This window comes from Pantherophis guttatus, chromosome 17, assembly GCF_059756535.1.
Source record: "Pantherophis guttatus breed Tessera chromosome 17, ASM5975653v1, whole genome shotgun sequence".
NCBI classification, from domain to species: Eukaryota; Metazoa; Chordata; class Lepidosauria; order Squamata; family Colubridae; genus Pantherophis; species Pantherophis guttatus.
This window is the reverse complement of record NC_142079.1, coordinates 217,860-224,774: the sequence shown is the minus strand read 5'-3', so window position 1 is coordinate 224,774 and position 6,915 is coordinate 217,860. Positions and strand designations below refer to the sequence as shown.

The 6,915-nt window shown below is 52.8% G+C and overlaps 1 long non-coding RNA gene across 3 annotated transcripts in view; it reads left to right on the top strand.

The window, feature by feature from the left end:
- The window catches only part of LOC148111641 (uncharacterized), a 28,337-nt gene extending 27,104 nt beyond the window's left edge, over positions 1-1,233 (top strand). For all 3 annotated transcript variants that reach the window (XR_015730282.1, XR_015730281.1, XR_015730280.1), the window contains 2 exons: positions 103-347; positions 473-1,233. This is a non-coding gene — a long non-coding RNA (uncharacterized LOC148111641). The remainder of the gene's footprint in view (positions 1-102; positions 348-472) is intronic.
- Positions 1,234-6,915: the final 5,682 nt, after the last annotated feature.

Genomic DNA, 6,915 nt, shown 5'->3' with positions numbered 1-6,915 from the left:
ATTTCATCACTTTTTCTTTCTTTCTTTCTTTCTTTCTTTCTTTCTTTCTTTCTTTCTTTCTTTCTTTCTTTCTTTCTTTCCCCCTAACACTTTCCATCCCAGGCATGTAAAACAAAGGCAGCTGGAAGAACAAAGAATCAGTGGAAGGACTTGCCTTGAGAAGTTGTGGATGCTCCAACACTGGAAGTTGTTAAGAAGAGATTGGGCAAGGATCAGTGGTGGGTTGGCCCCGGTTCGCACCAGTTCTATAGAACCGGTAGTAAAACCGGCGGGAGGCCCCACTCACCAACCCCGACATCATCAAAACACTTCTGCGCGAGCAGCCCCACTGCGAACCAATAGTAAAGGTAAGTACACCCCACCCCTGGCAAGCATGTGTCGGAAGTGGAGTAGGGTTTCCTGCCTGAGCAGGGGGTTCGACTAGAAGACCTCCAAGATCTCTTCCAATTATGTGATTCTGTTATTCTGGAAGAGAATGGCCGTTTCCGGGGGAAGTAGAAGCAAGATCTGCTCCTGAAAGAAAGGAAGCCGAAGCGGAAAGCAGCTGTCCGAGATGGCTGTGAAAGGGTTACAGCGAGAGACGTTGGCTGCAGTTCTACCTCGGTTGGATGTGTGCAGCAGGCCTGGGAGCCCTGCTCTCCAGGGACTCCACCAATCAGATTGCTGCCTGGATGTTGGAAAACATTGTTGTCGCCTCCCCAGCAGAAAGGCGGCTCCACTGATCGACAAGGTCTGCTCCCGGCAGCTGTTCCAGAGACCGGAGTGAGTCTGACAGCTGCGCACCACACCAGGAGCTGCCAGGGACGGGGTGCTCTCTTCTGGTGCTGTGGATGTCTTCCTGGCCCAGGAATGCCAGTTTGCACACAAAGCTCCCCCGGGGGTGGGCAGCTCTCCCGCTGAGCCTCAGTTTTGCACACAGGTAGAACTACAGCAATTCTTCATCGCTTTTTGGCAGACAAAACTTTACTTTCCGACAAGACCAAGCTTTTCCTGACGGGCTTCTCCAAGATACCCTGCAAATGTGGCCTATTTACCTCTGCGGTGAAGTTATGTGGACAGCCAGTTGTGTGGGTAGCTTGACATTCCTCACCTCCAGTTTGCACATTTGTGTTATTATGCAAACTTGCACTCTCAAAGTCACAGCGCTGCCAACCTAGTTGATCAGGGAATGGTGGCTTTTGAGACTCTCCATGGCTACATTTTAATAAAAAAACCTAAGCTCTTTGAAACAAAGTTTTGTCTGTTTGCTTACAGAAATGTATTTTAAAGATTGGCTTAAGGAAAAGTGAAAGTTGATGAGATCCACCTGTCTTTCCATTTGCAGCAGGAGAGCATCAGGTTTCTCCCTCAAAGCCATGCCGGGAAGTGCATTTGGGATCCAGCCCAACTCTAAAGACTGACCAGGAGGGTCCCCCTCCCCTATCATCCCCATCAGCAAAGAGGGGGAAGCTCATCAGCAGGAGCCCCCCAAGAGGCTCTGGGACCGCCCCCCTCAGTACATGCCTAGGCGGAGGCACCCCACATCTTGTCCCCTCCCCCGAGGAATTTCAGAGGTCAGGCAACTCATTCCCAGCACAGCTTGGGAAAAGGAATGTCTGTTAAAATTTTGGCCTTACTCTGGAAGCAATTGCCCCCCTCTGTCGCCCCCTCCCCCCTCCCCCCGCCTTGTTGGTGGTGGCCTTGCAGGCTCCCCTCTCGGCCTCTGTGCTCAAGGCTTGCAGAGAAGGCGAGAAGAGCGGAGGCCGGCTTCCTTTGTGGGACAGGGCTGGAGGGCTGCGGGTAGAGAGCCAGCTTCTTCCTGGAGCCAGACTGCTGGAAGGGGACCCCCCCCCTGCCGCCACTCCATCCCTCCGGACCCTCTTGCCAAACGGCAGGCAGCGGCCCACTGAGGCTCTCTTCCTAAGGAATTCAATCAGGAACGGAGACACAGCAAACAGCTTAACTGCGAGGTGGTATTTTGAAGGTGAGGGGCAAGTCTTAAGTAATATTCTCCTTTTTTATTAAAAGCTGTCACTGCAGATCCAGAGCAGGGAGAGGTTTAAGCGCTACGCAGCTACTAGTGGATTCATTAAACTTGCTCCAGAGCAGCTATAAAAAATCAATTTAGTTCACCAGGCAGCTTGAACTGCTGCCAAAGGCAGCCACCGTCTCCTGGGTGATCAGAGGCTGCTCTTCCCCCAGTGCAGCTGAGAGAGTGGCATCCCTGGGGGTGGCAGCTGTGGGGTCCAACTGGCAGCCCCTTTTGCCAAGGCTGCGGCCTGTTCCTGAGGAGGGCTGTCCCTTGGGCAGCAGGTCTGCTTGGCTTGGCGGAGGCCCAGCGGAAGGCAGGGACCCCGCCCCACAAGCATCTCTGCCTCTCAAGCTTTGCACCCTCGGGAAGCAGCACCCATCGGGTGCCCAGGGCTTTAAGGTGCTGAAGCGCTGACCTACACAAAGCTGCCCCGGATGGTGCCAAGGAGACACTGCCCTTTGCCCAAGGACCAGCTGCCTCCTGCTTCCAGCCTGTTTCTTCTCAGCACCCCCCCCCCATTGGCAAACGGGGAGCAGCTTTTGAGCTCCCCAAAGTTGAATGAAGCCTCCTCAAAGGGGAGGGGGAGGAAGTGGGCCTCTCGCCTGGGCTGCCGCAGCCTTCTTGTCCCAGACAGACCAACCAGTTTATCTATAATGGATGCCTCTAAGTTTCGGTTCCCAAAGAAGCACTCCATTTTTTACAGAGAGCAATGTGTACTACTAAAAGATGAATTTTTTATATGTTTCCTTTGTTTCTTTGAATTTTTTATAAACTTTGCGCCTTAAGGATGTTTTTTTTTACAGCAGGCTATAAAGTATGTTAATTTCATGCTCAGAGGGAAATGCTCACTTGCTCTTCATTAAAATATTCCACACACACAGACATGCCTGACACCCCCCCCCACCCCCCACCCCGTCTTCCGGGTGTCTGCTCCCCCAGCTGAGCCGCCATGTCCGGGGTGGGGCCTTGAAGAACCAAGGCAACTTTGTCCCTGAGATGCAGCTCCCTCCTCCGGGCAGAAAGAGCGACGGATGCCCAGGTCGTCGGCATTTCTGCCTTCCAAACTGCGGGCTCTGGAGGACTGCCCATGAAGGGAAAGGAGACCCTGGGGTGATTCTCTAGCCAGACGCAGCTGCCTGACCACTCCGACCAAACCACCTGGGGCAGGGAAGACCGAAGGAGTCTTCTTCCTGGCTCCATTTTGGGACCTGTCTTGGCTCCTTCCCTGTGTTTACGTCCTCTGCTGGTATGACCTGTGTGTGCCACGCAGAGCAAAAGACGCCTGCTTTGTGAGACACACACCCGCCATGCCCAACTTTTGCCTTCCCTCCTGTTGTTGCACCTCTCAAAAGGGGTGTTTCTGTGGGGAGGAGGTAGAGCCAGGGACTTTAGGAACCAGGATCAACTGCGCATGCTACAAATCTGGAACTCATCATCAGAAATTCCCCTGAATTAATCCAGCAGACCAGAGGAATGGAATGCAGGATTCCCTACAAGTGGGGGGTGTCCTTCCACAAGCCCACCAGCCGGCCTGGCCCAGAGTGAGACCTTTCAGAGGCTTCCAGCCCATCTGTTTCCCCCAGGTGAGGATTGACAGCCTCCTCCCCTCTGCCACCCTCTGCAGTCTCTGCAGGCCTGCCCATGGGTGCCTTTGCCCTCGATGACCTTGCTTTCTGAGGAAGGGGCACTGCAGAGAACTTGGCCCTCCAGGGAGGGTCTCCCTCCTCACCCCTCACCCCTATCCTTGGATCTGAGCCCAGCTCCTGCCCTCCTCCGGGCACTTGCTCTGCTTCGGAGCAGACAAAGCCAGGGGGCCTGTCTCTTTGCTCAGCCCCCCTGCCCGTTGATTTCCGCCCCCTCCCTCAGCCGGGAGGGAAGCTGTCAACTCCCATCTCTCCAGCTCGCTGCTCAATCTGCCATGGAGATTGTGGGGGGGTCTTCTTTCTCCAGATCTGGAGTGGGGGGAGAAGGGACTCAGGCCTGACTGCTCCCCCACTAGCTCCTGTCCTTTAAGAGCGCCTTGAAATCCACATTCTGAAAAGTATTTTTTCCTCACATTATACAATTTATTTTGGTATGTTTTGTTTTGGAGCTGAGAACACCATGAAACAAGCAACTTTGTGAAAAGGGTGGGAAAACCCATTTCAAGCCTCTTTTTCATGGAGTCTGGGCAGATGCAATCATTTCATAATAGATTTGAGTTTGCAGGAGCCAACCCCCCCCCCCAACCACACACACATATTTCTACTGAGAACCAGACCACAAAGCAGAAATTTGTAAGGATTGCAGCTGGGAAGGTGGGGGGGGGCAGAGAACTAAGAATGTACCATTCGGAAAAAGAGAGAATATTGTAAAACATAGATTGGATCAGACAACAGTTTGCAAACATCCAACTCAATCATCTTAACTAACATGAAGCAGCAAAAAGAACAATGTCATCTCCCCTCCCCAATATGAGACCCACACCGGGACCCCTCAATATAGATTGCAATTTTAACTGCCCCTTTGGGGTACAGCTGTCAATTACCAGCTTCTTTGCAGTAATGATTTAGTTTGTCTCATGGGCACCAACCAACAAGCATGAGTCTTTGAATTAAAGATACAGCCATTTTTAAACTTCAAACAATTTGCCATAAATTGTTAGCAATGCAAAGGGATTGTTTTAATGCTGCAAATCAAATCTGGGAAAGAAAGATCTTAATTTTGTCTCTATGCATGTGCAACACAAAGTTTAGAGTGTAACATCTCAATTCCTTGTATAAAGGAGTGGGGAATTCCCAAGAAGTGGGGGAGCAGACCTGACCTCTCTCAGGGCTACCCTGGAGCAGAGAGATGGGGTATGTTGAGGAGTCTTAGCACCCTAAAAATAAATGCAAGTTCTAGTCCATATGAAAGAGGAGCCCAATCTTGAAAGGGATTATTATTATTATTATTATTATTATTATTATTATTATTATTATTATTATTCGTATTTCTATGCCGCCCACTCTCCGAGGACTCTGGGCGGCTTACACCAAAGACAGTATACTACATAGCATATTGCCCCCAACAATCTGGGTCCTCATTTTACCTGCCATCTGGGTGCCCCTTCCGTGCTTTTGTTCTTCTCCAGCTCAAGATGAGCCAAAGACATGAGGGGAGCAGGGCCTGCATCTATGTCGTCGTCGTCCCCCACCCGCCCCCACCCTGAGCTGGTTCTTTCCTGCCTTCCAGACAAGAAGTGAAGGGAGCTGTTGCATGGAGCATTATGCTCTCCCCCCAAAACCCTACCTTCTCTGGCCAGGGAGAAACATCCTGTTGTGATGAGGTGGGGTGGGAGAGGAGGGGAGCCATTGCCCCTGGCCATGCAGGCTAACTGGAGTGATGGCTGCAGATTCCCCCTCCCCCTCGCCCTCCTCCTAGAGTAGGGCCAGCGTGGAGGGAGGAGGAAGGCAGCCCGTGTCTCCCCCTTTGGACAAGGAACCAGCAAAGCTGTGCCATGTCCTCCGGTGAAGGCTGCTTGTCCGAGAACATAAAATGCTGGAACAAGCCAAGCGCACTCAAGGGTGACAAGAGGCGCAGGCTTCCTCCCTCGTAAAACACTGGAGGAAAGGCAGGAAACATGAATCAGTACACAACAGACGGTCCTCCTGTGGAGTGCGCAGCTACGGCTCTGGCCTCTCTGCCCAGCGGGCACATAGGAATCTGGGAGCACCAAGGCTCCTCATGGCGTACCGTTGGGGGGGGGGTCAGAGAAAGGTGCAGGCTGCCCCCTTGCCTCCTCTGTATTGTTTAGTGATTCTGCTAACAGAGGTGTCCCTCAGAGGGAGAGGGCGGCTGAGCCACTTGTGAAAATCCAGAGAATTGACCGGGTCAAGTTAGGTGGATTTGGGCTCAGCCCTTCCCCCCCAAGAGCCAGAGAGGCCTCCATGATGGTCCTGGCAGGCAAAGAACTGCAAACAGAGAGCTGGGAGTGGGGTGGGGGTGGGGTGGAGAGATTGGTCCACATTGGTTTTGCTGCTGGCATTATTGGGTCATCAACAGTGGCTCCCAGGCTTCTTCCTCCTTTCTCCTCCTTGTGGAGAGCAAAGTCCTCTCTTTGGAGGATGGGACCCAGGATAGTGCGGTGGCCATGCCACTCAGGCTTTTGCACAGCCACCACCACCCAATGGAAAGGGGGGTCTTCCACCTGAAGGAGCAAAGCAAATGGGCATTGCAGGAAGCCTGTTTTGTTTGGAGCCGGTGAGACCCTTCTCACTTCTGACCTGTAGATGGAGCAACCAACACTGAGGAAATTCTGCTCTGAAAGATCAAAGCAATGCGGAGAACTCTGTGCTTCATTCTCTCATTCCAAATCCCCCCCTCCCTGCAAAATGCAAAATTTCCTCCCCGGAAAAAATATTAGGTTTCTCATAACCACCATGGATAGGGGAACCTGCCTGTGGCAGTTGCCAGATTAGTCACCTTCCCTCCTTGGGGGCAGCACCTTGTCTTGCCCAGAAGCAAGGAGTTGACCAATAAGGCGACGTCTGTATTAACCTGTACATTGAAGAAACATCCACGAACATTTGTTGGTCCCCGAAGTTACCTGCCCAGCGTACTTTCTCCCGAGGTCACTTTCCTCACGCACCAGGTTGCCTGCCTGGAAAGGAGCCGAACAGAGGAGGACCTTTGTCCAAATGAGGAGTCCCGCTGCCCCCCAGGAGGCAGGGTTAGAGTTAGGGTTGGGGTTCACCCCACCAGCCCCTCCAACTCTCTCCTTCTGCAGCCGGGGGCGCTCTTCTCTCCTTCGACCAGCCTCTCCTACCCGGTGGTGGGCCCACAAGCCTCCTGCTCTGGGTCCAAGACCTGAATTTCCACTTCCATCCACCGGCCCACCTGGCATGGGGAAGTCCCTCCGCCTCCTCCTCCTCCTCAGGGGACAG